The sequence below is a fragment of the Anolis sagrei genome, chromosome 3, assembly GCF_037176765.1.
Source record: "Anolis sagrei isolate rAnoSag1 chromosome 3, rAnoSag1.mat, whole genome shotgun sequence".
Lineage (NCBI taxonomy): Eukaryota > Metazoa > Chordata > Lepidosauria > Squamata > Dactyloidae > Anolis > Anolis sagrei.
The window spans coordinates 166553935-166576662 of NC_090023.1; the positions used below are offsets into that span (position 1 = coordinate 166553935).

The 22728-nt window shown below is 41.4% G+C and overlaps 1 long non-coding RNA gene across 1 annotated transcript in view; it reads right to left on the reverse strand.

The window, feature by feature from the left end:
• Nucleotides 1-22728, reverse strand: part of LOC137096492 (uncharacterized) — a 94738-nt gene that overhangs the window by 66894 nt on the left and 5116 nt on the right. The gene's annotated exons all lie outside the window — the stretch shown is intronic.

Consider the following 22728-nt stretch of genomic DNA (forward strand, 5'->3'; position numbering starts at 1 on the left):
GACCCCTAAAGAAGGACTATGACATGTTGCATATTCCAGAGTAGGCAAAACAGACACTCTCCACATCAACGATGACAAACAACAAGAAATACTGTTTCCCCACAAACATAAAGAAATTACATATATTAGAATCCAACTCTTTCTCATTACTTTATTTTCCAGATCACCAGACTTGGCCACAGCAACGCGTGGCAGGGGACGGCTAGTAGATATATAAAATAGGTATAAATATCAAACATTTATATTTTCAAGGTTTGCTAAAACAGACTGATTTTCCCTTTTATGAAATACAGCTGAAGTATCTTCTGCAGACTCCACTGTAAACATTGACAACATATTCGTGTAAATGTCCTAAACAGCCATTATGTGACATTCAGAAAACTTTTACGGTTGCCAAATTTTTGGGACCCCGACATTGAGCCTAGGGACCCCATTTGGGGCCAGGACCTACAAGAAGCAGTGTCCTAGAAAACAGCCCCCTCCCCTTAATTACCATAGGATGGAAGAAATGTAGTTCCACAAATTATCAAGACACAGAGAAGGCACAAATAGTTTGCTTACATACAGTTATCTTCTCAAAGGAAAGAATGGGGATTTGCAGAGTACACATATTAGACAGAAAAGCATTCTTAGCCAAGAAAACTTTAAATTATATGGGCAGAAAAGATGAGTTGTACTTCTTGCATAATTTATGCAAATATGGTTTATTCTGCACAATCAATTATGTATATTTGCTATTTTGCATAATTTATCTAGGCAGCTTATGCTTTTTCTTCTGGCTAGCAGAAATGTCATTCAGTAATAGGCGGTCTTCCTCAGCACAGTGGAAGAGGACATACATTTGCATCCAGAAGATCCCAAATTTAATCAATCACAGTCCATCTCTGCTGTGAGATTACAACTCCCACTATCCATAACCATGTTGTTTAGAGCAGGTGGAGTTCGTATTCTAATTTTATGCCCAGTATCAGATTCTTCACTGCTGCAAAATCTCAGCATACAATCTCCCACATATACCCAAAGAAATGGATGTTAGAAAATCAATGCATTCACTTGTTAAGAGTGCCGATCAGAAATAGTTAAACAGGGCATATTTAGGGGTGGGCCTCCATAGGTTGTTGCTCAGCTTGCATCAGTGGACTGGATGATGATGTTGATGATAATTTATTTCTATCCTGCTGTATCTCTACTTGGGGACTCAGGATGGCTCACAACAAACAATAGCAAACATTCAATGCCATAAAGTGCAATCAAAATCAAAACAATCACATACCACCCCCCTGCTATGCCAGCTCCACTGGCTGCCAGTCCATCTCCGAGCCCAATTCAAAGTGCTGGTTTTGGCCTATAAAGCTCTATACGGTTCTGGCCCAGCTTACTTGTCCAAACGCATCCACCCCTACGTCCCACCTCGTAATTCAAGATCATCCAGGGAGGCCCTGCTCTTGCTCCTGTCAGCAGCACAGATGCACCTGGCGGGGATGAGAGACAGGGCCTTCTCGGCTGTGGCGCCCCGCCTATGGAACACACTCCCAAATGAGGTAAGGATCGCTCCCTCCCTCCTGGCTTTTAGAAAAAAAACTAAAATCATGGTTTTGGGACCAGGCCTTTGGGCAGTAGAAGTAAATGTATGCAGCATTTCGGAAAGACAATGACTGGAATGGTGATTCAACGGACGAGACTGATTTATGTATTTATTTATTTGCAGCTTTTATATTCCGCCCTTCTCATCCCGCAGGGGACTCATATATGGCCAGTGTACACATATATGGCAAACATTCAATGCCAATTTTGACATACAAACATATACAGACATAGACAGAGGATATTTAACTTTTTGTGGCCGGCAGGGGAGCTGTCGCTTTCATCGTCCATCTGCGACGCTGATGAAGCACTTCCGCATTCCCGCATGCTTCCCCGCTGGAATGCTTTACTGGAGTCTTCTTTATGGCCTCATAAATCAGTTAATTTAGCCTCCCCACACTTCAAGGTGGTACCTTATTTTCCTACTTGACAGATGCAACTGTCTTTCGGGTTGATTGTTTTATTGCTCATGGATGTATTTTAATTTGAGTTATGTCTAATTGTAGTGTTTAATTGTAATTGTTTGTACTGGCATTGAATTTTTGCCACTACTTATGTGTAAACCGCTTTGAGTCCCACTTGGGGTGAGAAAAGCGGTATACAAATACTGTAAATAAATAAATAAATAAATAACCTATTAAACAACCACAACAAGTAATAGCAAAACAAATTAGGCAAATGTTCATTTGTTAAAATTACATGTTTAACAAATAAGCATTTAAGGACAAGACCTAGGACTAATAAAATATACAATTTAAAAGCCAACGGATAAGGTTGATGGGTACTGCAGGTCAGCAACATGTCACAAACTGCACACACACACACACCTTTTGTACATAGTGTTCTTAGGGAAGAGCTTAAGGAATAAAAGAGTAATTAGAAACTGATCTCCACGGAAGTGTTAAGCTGAATACTTTAAAGAAGGATTTTACACGAGTGGAGGAGGAATGATTTTCCTTAAAGGTTAGTAATAGTACAGAGTTTCACTTGCTTTAAATTTCAACTAGTTAAAGGCCTTTCTGGAAGCAATGGCACCCAGGTTCCTGATGACACAATTCCCCACATCTGCCATAATGTAACATGCTAATATTGAGCCTTTTGAAATATGAATGATGTGTCATGTTTGCATAATGCCTTCCCTCTTAGGCTCTGAAATAACACAGCAAATCATAGAAGTGCTATGAGCAGGCAGTTGATCTGGAGCCTGAATAACATTGACTCATCAATGACTTACTAAGAATCCATTAAAGAAAAGCCTGTCTCATATCATGATGAGATTAATGTGACATGCTCACATACGCTTAATAAGTCTAATAGCACACTGCAACATAACAAATATCTCCTGCCTTCATAAAATCATAGAATCAAAGAGTTGGAAGAGACCTCATGGGCCATCCAGTCCAACCCCCTGCCAAGAAGCAGGAATATTGCATTCAAATCACCCCTGACAGATGGCCATCCAGCCTCTGCTTAAAAGCTTCCAAAGAAGGAGCCTCCACCACACTCCGGGGCAGAGAGTTCCACTGCTGAACGGCTCTCACAGTCAGGAAGTTCTTCCTAATGTTCAGATGGAATCTCCTCTCTTGTAGTTTGAAGCCATTGTTCCGCGTCCTAGTCTCCAAGGAAGCAGAAAACAAGCTTGCTCCCTCCTCCCTGTGGCTTCCTCTCACATATTTATACATGGCTATCATATCTCCTCTCAGCCTTCTCTTCTTCAGGCTAAACATGCCCAGTTCCCTAAGCCGCTCCTCATAGGGCTTGTTCTCCAGACCCTTGATCATTTTAGTCACCCTCCTCTGGACACATTCCAGCTTGTCAATATCTCTCTTGAATTGTGGTGCCCAGAATTGGACAGAATATTCCAGATGTGGTCTAACCAAAGCAGAATAGAGGGGTAGCATTACTTCCCTAGATCTAGACACTATGCTCCTATTGATGCAGGCCAAAATCCCATTGGCTTTTTTTGCCGCCACATCACATTGTTGGCTCATGTTTAACTGGTTGTCCACGAGGACTCCAAGATCTTTTTCACACATACTGCTCTCGAGCCATCAAAGGTCTGAAGAAATATACCGTATATACTCAAGTATAAGCCGACCCGAATATAAACCGAGGCACCTAATTTTACAACAAAAACTGGAAAAACGTATTGACTCGTATGTTTACGTATGTTTGTTACGTATGTCGTATGTTATGTATGGAAACGTATGTTTAGCCTGAAGAAGAGAAGGCTGAGAGGAGATATGATAGCCATGTATAAATATGTGAGAGGAAGCCACAGGGAGGAGGGAGCAAGCTTGTTTTCTGCTTCCTTGGAGACTAGGACGCAGAACAATGGCTTCAAATTACAAGAGAGGAGATTCCATCTGAACACGAGGAAGAACTTTCTGACTGTGAGAGCCATTCAGCAGTGGAACTCTCTGCCCCGGAGTGTGGTGGAGGCTCCTTCTTTGGAAGCTTTTAAACAGAGGCTGGATGGCCATCTGTCAGGGGTGATTTGAATGCAATATTCCTGCTTCTTGGTAGGGGGTTGGACTGGATGGCCCATGAGGTCTCTTCCAACTCTTTGATTCTATGATTCTATGATTCTATGAGTCTAAGCCGAGGGTGGGAAATGCAGCAGCTACAGGTCAATTTCAAAATAAAAGCAGATATCAATAAAATTACATTAATTGGGGCATCAGAAGGTTAAATGTTTTTGACTATTTACATAACACTGTAATTTAAGATCCAACTCTGATTCTAACCTTCAATGTAAATGTGCTTATGTATCCTTCCAATAATAACAAAGAGAGTAACATAATAAATGTAATAATGATCATAATAATAATAGAGTAAAATAATGGAAATGTAGTAATAACAGTAATACTAGAGTAAAAAATTAAATGCAATAGTAATAATAATAGATTAAAATAATAAATCTAATAATAACAATATAATATAATAATAACAAATCTAATAATAACAATCTAATAATAACAATCCTTCCCTCACTGGAGGGAAGGATACTGGAGACAAAGTTGAAGTACTTTGGCCACATCATGAGGAGACAGCAAAGCCTAGAGAAGACAATGATGCTGGGGAAAGTGGAAGGTAAAAGGAAGAGGGGCCGACCAAGGGCAAGATGGATGGATGGCATCCTTGAAGGGACTGGACTGACCTTGAAGGAGCTGGGGGTGTGACGGCCAAGAGGGAGCTCTGGCGTGGGCTGGTCCATGAGGTCACGAAGAGTCGGAGACGACTGAACGAATTAACAACAACAATAATAACAATAATAAATAGAGTAAATAGAGTGGTGGAGAGCAACTAATTAAGAAATAAAGTGATGATGATGATGATGATGATGATGATGATAAAATAATACCTATAATAATAACAACTATGCCGTCGCGCCTGGGGGCTATAGATCTTAGTGAAAGAAACATGGACGTAGCATCTTTTCCCCAGGGGATTGCTTCTTGCCCTCCTTAAGAGAACTGGAACTCTCAAGGATCAAGACACTATAGATAACTCGAAATAGTCTTTATTGTTCACAATGAGTTATCTTTCTTAGGCATAAACTTGATGTTTCAATAGGGGTAAATATATGTTACAGTCTCTGAAGTCTTGGGTCCAAGGAGTTTTCCAGCTGAGAAGCTTTCCAAGTTCCCTCTTTCTCAATGCCTGAGCATTCACAATCCCAGTCCAATGACCTATATTGAAGGCCAAAGTCTTCCTCTCGATGCCAAAGGACTGGTTTGAAGGCGCTTAAGATTCTGCAACATCATCCAGGGTGAACTGGGCATGAAGCATGAATCTTAAGAGTACAAACTTAAGAATTGGTGATGAAAGGTGACTGGACTGAGGGCTTTAGAGTCAAGTCTTTCTCGTGTCCATCTGCTGAGTTGTCTGATGGTAGAATGAAAAGAAAGCACTGCCCTCTTCCCCAGGAAGGGGTGGAGTCAAACAATTGAGCAGGGGGAGCAATTCAAACGATTCAAAATAACATTGATTGACAACTATAGATAACCAAACAATTTAGCTAAACATTCACATACAAGTGGGGCCAGACGCGCCGTCACAATAACAATAAAGTAAATAATGTAATACTAGTAATGGAGTAAAATGATAAATGTAATAATAACAATAGTAATCAATAGAGTGAAATAATACATGTAATAAAAATAATGATAACAGAGTAAAATAATAAATAACCTTGATCCGAGTATAAGCCGAGAGGAACTTTTTCAGCCTATAAAAAGGGCTGGAAGAACTAGGCTTATACTCGAGTATATACTAGAGCTGTCCAAACACGGAAAATTTTGTTTCTAAACTCGATTCGTTTTTAGGGGTTTTTTGTGTTTTGTTATTTAAAAGAATTCCGAAATTTTCCTTTAAAAAAATTCGATATTTACGAAATTTCGGAAATCATAAAACAATTACGAAACAATTATGAATCGATTACGAATCGATTCGTTAATGGCGGCCGCAATCGCGCAATACACTAAAAAAACTTCTGAAGTTTCCCTCTCCTTCTGTTGTTGACTGTTGGTGTGATAATTATATTTTTTTTCACTGAGAAAACAAACAGCAACCCTAAAACTTGCACCAGACATGCGGAAAAAATAACTAAACATTTACGAATCAATAACAAATCAATAACGAATCAATAACGAAACAATTATGAAACAATTACGAAACGAATTGGAAAAATTCGTTTCGTTTTTTAGTTGCTCCTGAATGGTTCAATATCGCTTCATTATAAAAAAAAATAACGAATTTTTAACGAATTACAAAATTACGAAACGAAACCACCCAGCCCTAGTATATACAGTAAATTGAAATAATGGTTTTGGGCCATACACACAGTTGTCAGTACAATGGAAAGAGAATTCTGTTAAGAAAACACACTATGCACAATATGGATTTCCATTGATTTGCTTTTTTTCTTCATTATGTCCAACATTGTTCCCAAGCATGTCAGAATGGAACAATCCACTAAAATAAAAAAACATTGCAAGTAAGCCAACAAAATTTAAATTGTAATAGAATGAATATTTTGATTGCTCAGAAAACTCATGAATGTATACAAGAATTAAGTTTGGCTCTAGATCTGACCACACAGGTTGCTCACATGCATCAGTTTTCATTCATGACTAGTGATAGAAGCCTGTTTTATTTATCACAGAGATCTATGAAAAAAACCTTATACATTATATATATATTGTAGCTGTTTTAATATATGGGGGTACTGAATTTTAAAAATAAATGTTAATGCAAATTTCAATCAGTCACAGCTTAAAATGGAGAAACTTCAAAGCAAGTTTTGGAAAAAAACTATATGATTCAGCAATTCGGAGGTCTTCTTTGGATTTAAGATGCCAACTCCCAATGAAAACATCATACATTTTGGAAAAGGCCTTTGTGAGCATCAATTTTGCAGGTCTGTGTTATGTGTACACTGCTATCCCTTCTAAGAAACCAATACTCTTCATCCATAGACATAATAATAATAATAATAATAATAATAATAATAATAATAATAATAATCTTTATTTGTACCCCGCTACCATCTCCCCATGGGACTCGGTGCGGCTTACATGAGGTCAAGCCCGAAGTACATCAAACAACATCAATAACACAACATTAATAAACAATCAATAAAATACAAATCATATAAATCACATAACAAAAACAACAATCAATAATGACATATTAAAAATGGCCGGGCCAAATGTAATACAGGGTTAGTCAAAATGCATAGGCCAATAAGCCATTCAATTGAATGGCTTATTGGCCTATGCATTTTGACTAACCCTGTAGATTAAAATTGAAAATATGCTGATGTAAAATGTAACTGGGATAGGATTTTTCAGAGAGAAATGAGGGAACGCAATCCATCCTAAGTCAGTATTAAAGTGCATTATGGGGGCATATTGCTAAGAGTTCTCCTTATTCTGGAAAGGCACACTGGAACAACCACGTTTTCAAGCTCCTCCTAAAGACTGCCAACGTTGGGGCGTGTCTAATGTCCCTGGAAAGTGAATTCCAGAGTCGAGGGGCCACCACCGAGAAGGCCCTCTCCTTAGTCCCCACCAATCGCGCCTGCGAGGGAGGTGGGAGCGTGAGCAGGGCCTCACCAGATGATCGAAGAGATCGTGTGGGTACATACACAGAAATGCGGTCACGCAGGTAGGTGGGTCCCAAACTGTTCACGGCTTTGAAGGTAAGAATCTGCACCTTGAATTGGGACCAGAAAATGAATGGCAGCCAGTGGAGCTCCTTAAACAGGAGGGTTGAAATGCATTTTATCTTTGCAACTTCGCTGGTTAAGCTAAAAGACCTGGAGGGCTGAATTTGCCAATGTCTGGTTTCGAGGAAGGAACTGACAAAAACCACTTCTTTTTCCTTGCCCAAGAAAACTCTTTGAAATGCATGGGGTCGCTGTAAATTTGAAGACACCTATACACACATACAAGAAAAAAAGTTGCAAATATTTGACCACAAGGTGGCATTGTGTATGTTTTTTGTTTTGTGAATAAACAAAAACCAGACTACTTTAGGAAAAACCCAATCTCTTTGAGAAACCTTGTTCTGAGCACTTAACTATTGAGACTGGTTTTAAAATTTTAAATTCTGCTTTGGTTTGCCAGGCCATAAAGAAAAACCTATAATGTAAGGATACAGGTAGACACACTTTTCAGTCACCCTAATAATAGAATCCTAGAGTTGGAAGAGACCTCATGGGCCATCCAGTCCAACCCCCTGCCAAGAAGCAGGACTATTGCATTCAAATCACCCCTGACAGATGGCCATCCAGCCTCTGTTTAAAAGCTTCCAAAGAAGGAGCCTCCACCACACTCCGGGGCAGAGAGTTCCACTGCTGATGGAATCTCTTTTCTTGTGGTTTGAAGCCATTGTTCAGTGTCCTAGTCTACAGGGATGCAGAAAACAAGCTTGCTCCCTTCTCCCTGTGACTTCCTCTCACATATTTATACATGGCTATCATATCTCCTCTCAGCCTTCTCGTCTTCAGGCTAAACATGCCCAGCTCCTTAAGCCGCTCCTCATAGGGCTTGTTCTCCAGACCCTTGATCATTTTAGTCGCCCTCCTCTGGACACATTCCAGCTTGTCAATATCTCTCTTCAATTGTGGTGCCCAGAATTGGACACAATATTCCAGGTGTGGTCTAACCAAGGGGTAACATTATTGATGCAGGCCAAAATCCCATTGGCTTTTTTTTGCCGCCACATCACATTGTTGGCTCATGTTTAACTTGTTGTCCACAAGGACTCCAAGGTCTTTTTCACACGTACTGCTCTTGAGCCAGGCATTGTCCCCCATTCTGTATCTTTGCATTTCGTTTTTCCTGCCTAAGTGGAGTATCTTGCATTTGTCACTGCTGAACTTCATTTTGTTAGTTTTGGCCCATCTCTCTCATTTCTTAATATCATTTCGAATTCTGCTCCTGTCCTCTGGAGTATTGGCTATTCCTCCCAATTTGGTGTCATCTGCAAACTTGATGATCATGCCTTCTAAGCCTTCGTCTAAGTCATTAATAAAGATGTTGAACAGGACCGGGCCCAGGACGCAACCCTGCTGATGGCACTCCACTCCTCACTTCTTTCCAGGATGAAGAGGAAGCATTATAATAATAATATATTAACACTTTATTTGTACCCCACTACCATCTCCTGAGGGACTCAGTGCGGCTTACATGAGGCCGAGCCCACAACACATCAAACGCATTGGGTAGCACCCTCTGGGTTCATCAACTTAACCAATTACAGGTCCACCTCACCTTAGTTTTGCCTAGCCCATATTGGACTAGTTTGTTTGCCAGAAGGTCATGGGGGACCTTGTTGAAGGCCTTACTGAAATCCAGGTACGCTACATCCACAGCATTCCCCGCATCTACCCAGTTTGTAACTCTATCCAAAAAAGAGATCAGATTAGTCTGGTATGACTTGTTCTTGATAAATCCATGTTGACTATTAGCAATGACCGCATTTGTTTCTAAGTGTTTGCAGACCACTTCCTTAAGAATCTTGCCTGGTATCGACGTGACGCTGACTGGACAATAATTGTTTGGGTCATCCTTTTTTCCCTTCTTGAAGATTGGGACCACATTGGCCCTCCTCCAGTCTGCTGGAACTTCTCCCGTTCTCCAAGAACTCTCCCATTCTCCAATAATTTCATCCAGGAGCCCCCAGTGGTGCAATGGGTTAAACCGCTGAGCTGCTAAACTAGTTCGAATCCGGGGAGCAGCATGAGCTTCTGCTGTTAGCCCCAGCTTCTGCCAACCTAGCAGTTCGAAAACATGCAAATGTGAGATCGATAGGTACCGCTTCGGCGGGAATGTAACGGCGCTCCATGCAGTCATGCCGGCCACATGACCTTGGAGGCGTCTATGGACAACACTGGCTCTTCGGCTTAGAAATTGAGATAGTGTCACATGTGCATTGTAATGTTTACCATCCTCCAGAGTCGGGCATGACTGATCTTAATGTCAGGGGAAAGCCTTTACCTTTACCCTATTATTCATCCAGGTTTCTCTGAGAAGACTGGATGGATGCCTGTCGTTTGTTGAGTTGTTCTGTCTGGATCTGGAGATAGTCCATGAGAACATCTTTCCTGAATAATAGCCTGCCTGGCTTCCAAACAAATATGGAAATGCAGTAGAGTACGCTCATGTTTAAAAATGTAGCCTCAAACTGCTAGGGATACATTTTTGAAAGCTCACTTGGCCACAAAAATGGGAAATTAATTCCTGCAAAACTGTTCTGAAAAATAAACATCAGGAAAGGGAGGAGCTGCTCCGTTAAAACAACCATGCATGCTTATGAAAAAGACATTAGTTGGAATGCTGCATCGTCTACTTATTTAAGTATAATTGTGTGTTAAGTAGCGATTAGGAATACAAAAGCATTACAGATGAGTAAATCTTGGCATTTGTTTCATCTTCACGGCCACTACATAACAATCATGACCCCACTGCCATGATCATAGCTACTTTCACTCAAAACCTACTTTACCAGGCATTGGTTGCCTCAGGGAAAGGAGATCCATTCTGCTGGCAACTGGAATGCTACTGAGTAATGTTTCAGCCTCCAGAAACCAAACTGAAACATCACAAATTATAACAGCTAAACAACAGAGAGGAAAAAACCAGGCACAGATCAACACCTCCCAGCAACAGATTTTCCCAGGCTCAGGCAGGCCTTCAAATGCTAATGAAGGTGATCAGCTAAACATTCACACCTAACTGCAGCAGGGAAGAGCTCCTTGCCCCACCCCAGCCATTCCACAGATATATGAACGCATTTTTCCCACTTCCAACAGACCTCACAACCTCTGAGGATGTTTGCCATAGGTGCAGGCGAAACGTCAGGAGAAATGCCTCTAGAACATGGCTCTATAGCCCGAAAAAACCCACAAGAACCTAGTGAAACATCACTAACTAACAAGGTTAAGTATTTGTGGATTTGATTCCTCAAAGATATCTGTTTTTGTCCCCGGCTCCACTGCAGCTGATTCCCCCCCCCCTTTTTAACCATTTCTAGCCCGGTGGCGCAGTGGGTTAAAGCACTGAGCTGCTGAGCTTGTTGATCGAAAGGTCGCAGGTTCGATTCCGGGGAGCGGCGTGAGCTTCCGCTGTAAGCCCTAGCTTCTGCCAACCTAGCAGTTCGAAAACATGCAAATGTGAGTAGATCAATAGGTACCGCTCCGGCGGGAAGGTAACGGCGCTCCATGCAGTCATGCCGGCCACATGACCTTGGAGGTGCCTACGGACAACGCGGGCTCTTCGGCTTAGAAATGGAGATGAGCACCACACCCCAGAGTCAGACATGACTGGACTTAATGTCAGGGGACTACCTTTACCTTTACCTTTAGGTTCCCCCAAGGTAATTCTATGGTCGGTGTCCAGTGGAAATTGACCATAGAATTGCTCTGGAGGACCAAGAAATACCCAGAAAAAAGTTTTCACAGGTTTAAAAAACCGTGTTTGTGATTATTAGTGTTATCTTTACCATATATACTCATGCATATTTCAGTGTTGTGTATATGTCAAAGGCAGGTTTGGGGGCCAAAATTACGAATTTATTTATTTACAGTATTTATATTCCGCCCTTCTCACACCGCAGGAGACTCAGGGCAGATTACAATGCACATATCCATGGCAAACATTCAATGCCACAGACATATAACATATATAGACAGACACAGAGGCAATTTAACATTCCAGCTTTCCAGCTTCATGAGGATATGCTTGATTCCGGCCACTGGGGGAGCTGCCGCTTCACTGTCCACTTTGACACCAAGTCCTTGATGGAGTACTTCCTCATTCTTACGCACGCTACTGGAAGGTTTTATGGTGCGGTAAATTAGGTAAATTAGCCTCCCCACATAAGAGGTATAGGTCAACAGCAAGGTAGACTATTAATGGTCGGGAGCTCACTCTGGTTTTGAACTCATGATCTTCTGGTCAGTAGTGATTTAATGCAGCTAGCTACTAACTAGCTGCACTACAGCCCAGTCCAATTTGAATATGACCCCTGGATATGTCAAGGGTCATTCCATAGAGAGGGAAAAGCACCAATGCTGCCACCATGATTGCCCCATCCAGGCATTAAAAAAGAGTTAAGGTGCAGTGCTTACATTGTGTTGTTAAAGGCTTTCGTGACAGGCATCACTGGTGTGTTGTGTGGTTTCCGGGCTGTGTGGCCGTGTTCTAGCAGCATTTTCTCATGACATTTTGCATGCATGAAGATGCCAGTCACAGCTACAGGCAAGATGCCAGGAGAAAAGGCTGTTAGAACACAGCCATCCACCCTGGAAGCTACACAACACCCCAGTACTCACATTGCGCCATGGACAAGTTGTCTCATGTTGTTTTGGAATGATTCTTGACTAAAATGTCTAGACCAGGGGTCGTCAAACTACGGCCCGGGGGCCGGATACAGCACTCCAAGGTCATTTACCCGGCCCTTGCTCAGGGTCATCCTAAGTCTGAAATGACTTGAAAGCACACAACAACAACAACAACAACAATAACAACAACAACAACAACAATCCTATTTCATCAGCCAAAAGCAGGCCCACATTTCCCATTGAAATACTAATAAGTTTATATTTGTTAAAATTGTTCTTCATTTTAATCATTGTATTGTTTTTTAGTGTTTTTGCACTACAAATACGATATGTGCAGTGTGCATAGGAATTCATGTTTTTTCAAATTATAATCCGGACCTCTGACAGTTTGAGGGACTGTGACCTGGCCCTTTGTTTAAAAAGTTTGAGGACCCCTGGTCTAGACTTATACTCGAGTCTATAGGGTATGTGTGTGGTTTTTCCACTTTTGACGGGACCCTCTGCCCCAAATCCTTGCAAGAGTTGAAGGGAAACGTAACTAAGCTGGTACCTCATAAAGCAAACAGTGCAGAGGTACTAACCAGTTTCCCAGATCTTTGTTGCTATTTTAAGACAAGGATGGGGAAACATGATAGCTGGCATTTCTGCTCTTCTTCTGCCTTGACCAGGTCCTACCAAGGACACACAGTAAATATTAGAAATATTTCATAGTATAGTGCCACATGTTAGGAATAAGTGAGTGTGTGTTCAAGACAGTAGCTCTTAATGAAAGTACAGCAGCCCAATCGCTCTTTCTTGTCCAGCAACTCCCAAGCGACAAATAAAAGCTGCCTATAAACAGAAAGTGCTGCAATTGCAGTTCTGCTTGAGAGAGCCTCCTTTGCCACAGATTAGGAACTAATGTAAAATTTCTCTGCAAAAAACCCACCCCACAAACCTTACTGTATCTAACATCTATCTATCTATCTATCTATCTATCTATCTATCTATCTATCTATCTATCTATCTCCATCTATCTATCTATCTATCTATCTATCTATCTATCTATCTATCTATCTATCTATCTCCATCTATCTATCTATCTATCTATCTATCTATCTATCTATCTATCTATCTAAATGCTCTGTGCATATTGAGTGCCTTAAAAACAAAAGAACCAATGAACAAAATCACACCAAATTTGGCAACAAAACATCCCACAACACAAGGAGTGACCATCACTCAAAAAATTATGATTTTGTCATTTGGGAGTTGTAGTTGCTAGGATTTATAGTTCACCTACAATCAAAGGGCATTCTGAACTCCACTAACGATGGAATTGAACTAAACTTGGCACACAGGACTTCCAAGACCGACAGAAAACACTAGAAGGTTTTGATGGGCATTGACCTTGAGTTTGAGAGCTGTAGTTCACCTACATCCAGAGAGCACTGTGGACTCAAACAATGATGGATCTGGGCCAAACTTGGAACAAGCACTCAATACGCCCAAATATGAACTCAGATGGAGTTTGGGGGAAATAGACCAATCAACGCGCATTCTGAACTCCACTAACGATGGAATTGAACCAAACTTGACACACAGAACTCCCATGACCAACAGAAAACACTAGAAGGTTTTGATGGGCATTGACCTTGAGTTTGAGAGTTATCGTTCACCTATATCCAGAGAGCACTTTGGACTTAAACGATGATGGATCTGGACCAAACTTGGCACGAATGTTCCATATGACCAAAGATGAACACAGATGGAGTTTGGGGGAAATAGACCTTGATATTTGGGAGTTGTAGTTACTGGGATTTATCGTTCACTTACAATCAAAGAGCATTCTGAACCCCACCAACGACCAAATTGGGGCAAACTTCCCACACAGAACCCCCATAACCAACAGAAAGTGCTTAAGGCCATTGAGTCCAACTCCCTTCACCAGGGCAAAAAAACATAATCAAAGCCCTCCTGACAAAGAGCCATCCAACCATAGATATAGATAGATATATATTATTCATACACACACAAATATAGTATCATAGATTTGAAAGGGACCCCTAAAGAAGGACAATGATATGTTGCATGTTCCAAAGTAGGCAAACCAGACAATCTCCACATCAACACTGACAAAGAAATACTGTTTACCCAAAAGCATAAAGACATTACATATATTAGAAACCAACACTTTCTCATTACTTTATTTTCCAGATCACCAGACTGTTGTTCCAGTGTGCCTTTCCAGAATAAATGATACTCTCAGCAATGTGTCCTCAAAATGCACTTTATTATTGATTTAGGATTTATTTGCAAGCCCTATCCCCTCCAAATTTTCTATCCCAGTTATCTCTTACCTTGCTCATGCCCAGCATTATTTTTAAATTTTAATTTTACATTTGGCCCAGCCATAGGTTTGTAAATGCTTGTTGTGTTACTGTATTGCTTATTTTTTATTTTTGCTTATCAGTTATATTTTAACTGTTTTGTATTGTTTGTTGCTATTGCTTTATTATTGTTGTATTGTGGGCTCGGCCTCATGTAAGCTGCACCAAGTCCCTTGGGGAGATGATAGCAAGGTATAAATAAAGTATTATTATTATTATTATTATTACTAGGCCACAGCAACGCGTGGCAGGGGACGGCTAGTTTTGTATACATCCATGGGGATTTCGTATTTCTACAAATGCCTTTGCTACAAGATTTTGAAAGGCTCTCAGGCAAGCTTCAAGGCTGATCAGTGCCTTTAGGAAAATACATTTTATTATTCAGTAAAAAGCTAGTGGTATTTGAGCTCTTTGTGCATTGTAATGTTTACCGATAAAAAATTGCAAGTTGGCCACTGCAGTTATTTAGTGATGACATAAATGAGATTGTTGGAACATAAACATCGGATTGAAGTGCCAAGTCTTTGTTCAGCTGTGGTGCTCAATTTCATACCATGAAACCAGAAAAATCTAGTAACTACAAAGCAACAGATAACATTTCAGGCTCTGGGGGCTTACTGTTGACCCATAAATCTAGACATTAATTTTTGACAGGTTTTTACCAGTCAATATCATTCATTCATACACACACAAGTCCTACTTACGCTCAGGAAGCCATGTGTCAAATTGAATATCATCTGGTGAGTTGATCACATTGACCATCAATGCATCTTTCATTTTAGAAGCAGGATAGCCAAGCCCTGCGAGAGACGCATGACACACCATTTGCAGTGTTGTTCAAATATCATGCAACAGACAATTAATAGGGTAAGGTAACTCATTCAACTCATCTTCCTGAGAAACAGGGCACACATAGTTCCCTCAAAGACATCAAGGATTAAAATTAGGCAACATTATCACTGAGCAAAGAATCAGGGCTCCCTCCAAAAGGTAAGAATGTACTCCTTTACGCCTTTCATTCCCACATTCAATTTTTCTCTCTCCCTGAGGGTGCATTTTGCAAAGCTTTTGTAATTACTTACTTAGGCAATCCCTCGCTGTCCGAGTAAGATTGTCCTCCAAGTGCAGTATCCTGACAGTGGGTACGTAGGCAACTGTGGAGCCCTATTCTTGACCTGCAGTGAGGGCCAGTCCAACAACGTTGCCAGCCCAGCAGAGTTGATGGCAGAGGACCATCACTTTAATTCTGGTGGTCCTTGCTTTTTCCAGCACACTGACATTTGTCTTCCTAATAGATTTGCAGGGTTTTTTTGGAGGCAACGCTGATGGAATCGTTCCAGGAGCTGCATGTGATGTCTATAGATAATCCATGTTTCGCAGGCATATAGCAGGGTTGGGAGGACATGTCATATGTTCCATAGCTGATGATGGTTGGTGGCAGTAGATCTGGCAGTTGGTGATGGAAGGGTTAATGTAAGTCTTGGTTCTAAAGGGCTGAGTAGTTTGTAAGTAACAGTTTACAGGTAAAAGCAATTAAGGGTGGAGGCATGCAGGGGATAGGTTGCAGCTGGGTGTTACTGGATTTAAGGAGCTCACCTTGGGACTGATCTTTGGGAGAAAAGTATTTGTTGGTGGTTGCCTCCCCCAGATCTGTTGGATTTTCGGTCTCCTGTAATCTTGGAATCCTGGAACCTTGAACCTTTGGACTGGCTTTTGACTACGGCATACACTCTGAATCCCTGGACTTTGTTTATTGAACTCTCGGCATTTGACCATTGGACTGGACCCTTTTGACTACGAAGTTATTTTTGCTATCAGTTTTTGTTTATTTTGTAACTCAGTGCTATCTTTATGTTTTATGTTTTGGTCTATTAAAACAGCTAGCAAGTAAGTGCTGTTTTAATTAAACTATTTGATAAAACTGGGAGTTTGATTCATCTCTACCTAAATAAGGTAGAGCCCTGGCAACGTGACAGGACAATAGCTTTATAAACAAGCACCTTGGTATCCCTACGGATGTCCCACTCCTCAAACACTGTGTTTCATTCAGAAAAATGCTGCACTCGCAGAGCTCAGGCGGTGTTGTATTTCAGTATCAACTTTGACTTTTGTGGAGAGGTGGCTGCCAAGGTAGAGGAAATGGTCAACATTTTCTGGCAGGCGGATTAGCTGGTGCTTGCTAGAAGAACACTTTGATTTTCTTGATGTTCAATGACAGACTGAGCTTCTCGTATGCTTCTGCAAAGGTGTTTAGAATGGCTTGTAGGTCTTCTTCTGAATGTGTACAGATGACGTTGTCATCAGCATATTGGAGTTCTATAACAGATTTTGTAAACTTGGTTTTGGCTTTCAATCTGATGAGGTTAAATAGCTTGCCATCTGTCTGATAGATGATTTGCACTCCGGTGGGACCTCACTCTGTGAAGACTGTGTGTTGACCAGCTGTGCACTGATCTCTACACATTAAAAATACTCATGCACAGGCATCTTCCAAGAAAAACAACGATGACTCACATCAAGATTTCAAATTGGGGATTGGGCTACAATTGTACGTAAAAGAAAGTCATCCCCTAAATCAGTGTTTCTCAACTTGGAGGTCGGGACCCCTGGAGGAGTCGCGAGGGGGTGTCAGAGGGGTCACCAAAGACCATCAGAAAACAGTATTTTCTGTTGGTCATGGGGGTTCTGTGTGGGAAGTTTGGCCCAATTCAATCATTGGTAGGGTTCAGAATGCTCTTTGATGGTAGGTGAACTATAAATACAAGCAACTACAACTCCCAAATGTCAAGGTCTGTTTCCCCTAAACTCCACCAGTGTTCTCATTTGGGCATATTGAGAATTCATGACAAGTTTGGTCCAGATCTATCATTGAGTCCACAGTGCTCTCTGGATCTAGGTGAACTAGAACTCCAAAACTCAAGGTCAATGCCCACCAAACCCTTCCAGTATTTTTTGTTGGTCATGGGAGTTCTGTGTGCCAAGTTTGGTTCAATTCCATCATTAGTGGAATTCAGAATGCTCTTTGATTGTAGGTGAACTACAACTCCCACAGGATAAAATCAATCCACCCACCAACCCCACCAGTATCCAAATTTGGACGTATTGAGTATTTGTGCCAAATTTGGTTCAGTGAATGAATGTACATACTGCATACCAGATATTTACATTATGATTCACAACAGCAGCAAAATGACAGTTATGAAGTAGCAACAAAAATAATTTTATGGTTGGGGGGTCACCATAACATGAGGAAGTGTATTAAGGGGTTGTGGCATTAGGAAGGTTGAGAACCACTGCCCTAAATGAATGAAATTCTTAGAAATGCAGACATTTCTTAAGTTACAGAAAAGTCTTGCCACACAAATGGAGCAAAAACAGTTCAGTGCCTCCAGATAAAGGTGTACAAGTCAAATCAACAAGGTTCGTTACATACTATAATTCACTTTTCAATTCCTAATTTGCAAAAATGATCATGTGATGTCAGGTCAATGAAATTATGTCTTTGACTTTCAAAGAAAGATGGTTTGCTTTACCATACAGAGTGCTCCTTTAGTACAATGCAATGACATTTCAAGTTGATTTTTCTGTTTCTCAGCTATTGCGATCAATCAAAAGGATGCTCCTTGAGTGCTTTGAAAATCTCAATCAAGAAAAGAGTAGGGCAAAAGATAACATGTTGTACAACAAACTGTATCTTAAGCAGGTTTCTTCAAAGGAAGTGCCAGTAATTGGAGCAAACCACTCTCATATTAAAGTAGACATCTTCCAAAGGTTTTCTATTTACTGAAACACTTGAACTTTTTATCATAGCCTCCTTACCATCAGGAAAGACTGAAAATGTCGGAAGGCAGGAGGATGTTGAGGATGAGACCTATAGGAAAACATTGCAATCCTTCTGAAGGGAAAACAAGAAAATGTCAGATAACCGCTGAGGTACTGGCTCCTCATCAGCACAAATAATTAATCCATGCGGGTATTGTGAATGCTGATGAAATGAAGCAAGAACGTCCACTGAAAAGAGGAGGTGTAGCAACAGTAGAGTGTTGATATACATCTGGGATTTTATGCTGAAAGAAATTCAAAACAATCTCTTTCCTTTTTCAGTAGAGTGCATGGCACATTAACTGGAAGGAAGTGACCTAATAAATAATACATAACAAAACCAGCTCATTGAAAAAGTGTGGGTGACCGAGAAAATCCCAGCAGATTTCAAGGATGCCACCAAAATCACCCTCTTCAAAAAAGGGGAAAGAACAGACTGCGGAAACTATCGAGGTATCTCCCTTCTAACCTTAACTAGGAAAATCCTCGCAAGAATTCTTGCAAATCGCCTTCTACCCAGAAGACACCCTCCCAGAATCCCAGAACAGCTTCCGCACCTCCGGAGGAACCGTGGACATGATCTTCACTGCACATCAGCTACAAGAAAAATGCAGGGAACAAAATCAACCTCATCGACCTTGCAAAGGCATTCGACACAGTGAATCGCAGCACTCTCTGGACCATCCTCCAAAAAATCGGGTGCCCAAACAAATTTGTGAACATCCTTCGGCTCCTCCACGATGACATGATGGCAACAGTCCTGGACAGCAATGGCTCCAAAAGTGACCCATTTAACGTGGATTCAGGTGTCAAACAGGGATGTGTTATTGCCCCAACCTTATTTTCCATCTTGGAAAGATGATACTTGACGGGAAGCTTCCCACTGGAGCGGAAATCATCTATTGGACAGATGGCAAGCTATTCAACGTCAGTAGACTGAAAGCCAAAACCAAGGTTACAACAACATCTGTTATAGAACTCCAGTGTGCTGATGACAACGTCATCTGTGCGCATTCAGAAGAAGACTTGCAAGCCACCTTTGCAGAAGCATACGAGAAGCTTGGTCTACCATTAAACATTGAGAAAACCAAAGTGCTCTTCCAGCAGTCACTGGCTAATCCCACTCGAAGGCCAGAAATACAACTTAATGGTGTAACATTAGAAAATGTTGACCATTTCTGCTACCTTGGCAGCCACCTCTCCACCAAAGTCAACATTGACACCGAAATTCAACACCGCCTGAGCTCTGCAAGTGCAGCCTTTTTCCGAATGAAGCAGAGAGTGTTTGAGGACTGGGACATCCGTAGGGATACCAAGGTGCTTGCTTATAAAGCTATTGTCCTCCCAACCCTGCTATACGCCTGCGAGACATGGACAGTCTACAGATGTCACAATGCAACTCCTGGAACAAGTCCATCAGCGCTGCCTTCGGAAAATCCTACAAATCTCCTGGGAAGACAAGCGGACAAATGTCAGCATGCTGAAAGAAGGCCACCAGCATTGAAGCGATGGTCCTCCGCCATCAACTCCACTGGACTGGTCATGTTGTCCAGATGCCCGACCAACGTCTCCCAAAGCAGTTGCTCTACTCCGAACTCAAGAATGGAAAACGGAATGTTGGAGGACAGGAAAAGAGATTTAAAGATGGGCTCAAAGCCAACCTTAAAAACTCTGGCATAGACACTGAGAACTGGGAAGCTCTGGCCCTTGAGCACTCCAGCTGGAGGTCAGCTGTGACCAGCAGTGCTGCAGAATTTGAAGAGTCACGAATGGAGGGTGAAAGAGAGAAACGTGCCAAGAGGAAGGCGCATCAAGCCAACCCCGACCAGGACTGCCTCCCACCTGGAAACCAATGCCCTCACTGCGGAAGAAAATGCAGAGCAAGAATAGGGCTCCACAGTCACCTACAGACCCACCCCCAGGTTACCACTCTTGGAGGACCATCATCCTTGGACTACAAGGGATCATGAAGAAGAAGGAGGAGGAGGAGGAGGAGGAGGAGGAGGAGGAGGAGGAGGAGGAGGAGGAGGAAGAAAGAAGAAGAAGAAGGAAGGAAGAAGAGGAAGGAAGGAAGGAAGAAGAAAGAAGAAACCCAACAATAGCAGTAATACTGAAGATGGTGATGGCGTTGGTGAGGATATAAAGTTATTAAATGATAGGCCAGCTGCTTTCCTTTTTTTGTATTGTTATGCTCTTTGCAGACTCCATCTTACTTGGCTACAAGGATTTCAACGAAGGGTCAATTCACTCAGAAGCCAGCATAATTTCATTTTAGGCAGGTTTTGCACTTGAGTAGGGAAAAACAATAAATTATATTAAGTCCAAAAATAAGCATTTATTCTGCAAAGGATACTTTCTGGTTGTTTTTTATTTTTTAAAAAATCCCTTATCTATTTATTGGTAGAAAAACATAGGCAATTATTTAAGATTTTACCGTTAGAACAATTGAAGGAGAAGAAGCAAACTTAACAGCTTCCTCCCTCACTGCAAACTACCTCATTTTATCTCCTATTGAAAAATTCATAAGGAGTCTGATCTCCATAAAAATGCCTGAGTTGTACCTGTTCCAAGTTAAGTAATGCTTTTGAAAATAGCTCAATCCACCATTCCAAGCAGCTGAGCAAATGCCTCTTGAATAGCGTGCCCACAATAATAGAAATAATGCATTCAGCATTGCAGAGCAGAAAAAATCCAAAAAAATAAGGACAAAATTGGCTTGGTTCAATTCAATGAAAGAGTTAATTGTGCCCTTTGGATCCTTTCATGATGACCAATGCCATTTAGCCTGCACACCTATACACACACACAAAACAGAAATTATTACAATAAAGAAAAATAGGATATCAAGATTGGAGAAAATATCTCCCCAGTCAATCACTGTTTTACTATTACTGAATCAAAAGAAATGTGCTGGGGGATTTGATCCTGTTATTTTTATCTAAATCATGGAAGAAAACTACGAACCATACATTTCACAAATTATGTCTGTGTCAACCCTCACACCGAGGAATACTGCCAGACCCCCCTGCTCCCCAAATTTAACATTGGCAGAGGCCCATTACAATCTGCAGAGTGCTGCTTTCCTTTACTTTAAACAGATTTGTTACAAACTGATAAGAACAGTAATCATTTTAGGTTCTTGTAGATTTTTTTGGGCTGTAGGGCCATGTTCTAGAGGCATTTCTCCTGATGTTTCGCCTGCATCTATGGCAAGCATCCTCAGAGGTAGTGAGGTCTGTTGGAAATAGGAAAATGGGTTTATATATCTATGGAATGACTGGGGTGGAGCAAAGAGCTCTCTGCTGAAGCTAGGTGTTTCAGCTGACCACCTTCATTAGCATTTGAAGGCCTGGCTGAGCCTGGGAAAATGTTCTGTTGAGAGGTGTTAAGATGTGCCTGGTTGTTTCCTCTCTGCTGTTTTGCTGTTGTAATTTTAGAGTTTTATTAATACTGGTAGCCAGATTTTGTTCATTTTCATGGTCTCCTCCTTTCTGTTGAAATTGTCCACATGCTTGTGGATTTCAATGGCTTCTCTGTGTAGTCTGACATGTTGGTTGTTGGAGTGGTCCAGCATTTCTGTGTTCTCAAATAATATGCTGTGTCCAGGTTGGTTCATCAGGTGCTCTGCTATGGCTGACTTCTCTGGGTGAAGTAGTCTGCAGTGCCTTTCATGTTCCTTGATTCGTGTTTGGGCAATGCTGCGTTTGGTGGTCCCTATGTAGACTTGTCCACAGCTGCATGCTACACGGTAGACTCCTGCAGAAGTGAGAGGATCCCTCTTGTCCTTTGCTGAACGTAGCCAGCCAGGCCTTCAAATGCTAATGAAGGTGGTCAGCTGAAACATTCACACCTAGCTTCAGCAGAGAGCTCTTTGCCCCACCCCAGTCATTCCATAGATATATAAACCCATTTTCCTATTTCCAACAGACCTCACTACCTCTGAGGATGCTTGCCATAGATGCAGGCGAAACGTCAGGAGAAATGCCTCTAGAACATGGCCCCACAGCCCGAAAAAACCTACAAGAACCTAGTGATTCCAGCCATGAAAGCCTTCGACAATACAGTAATCATTTTAGCAATACTTTTTTAAAAGATGCATAT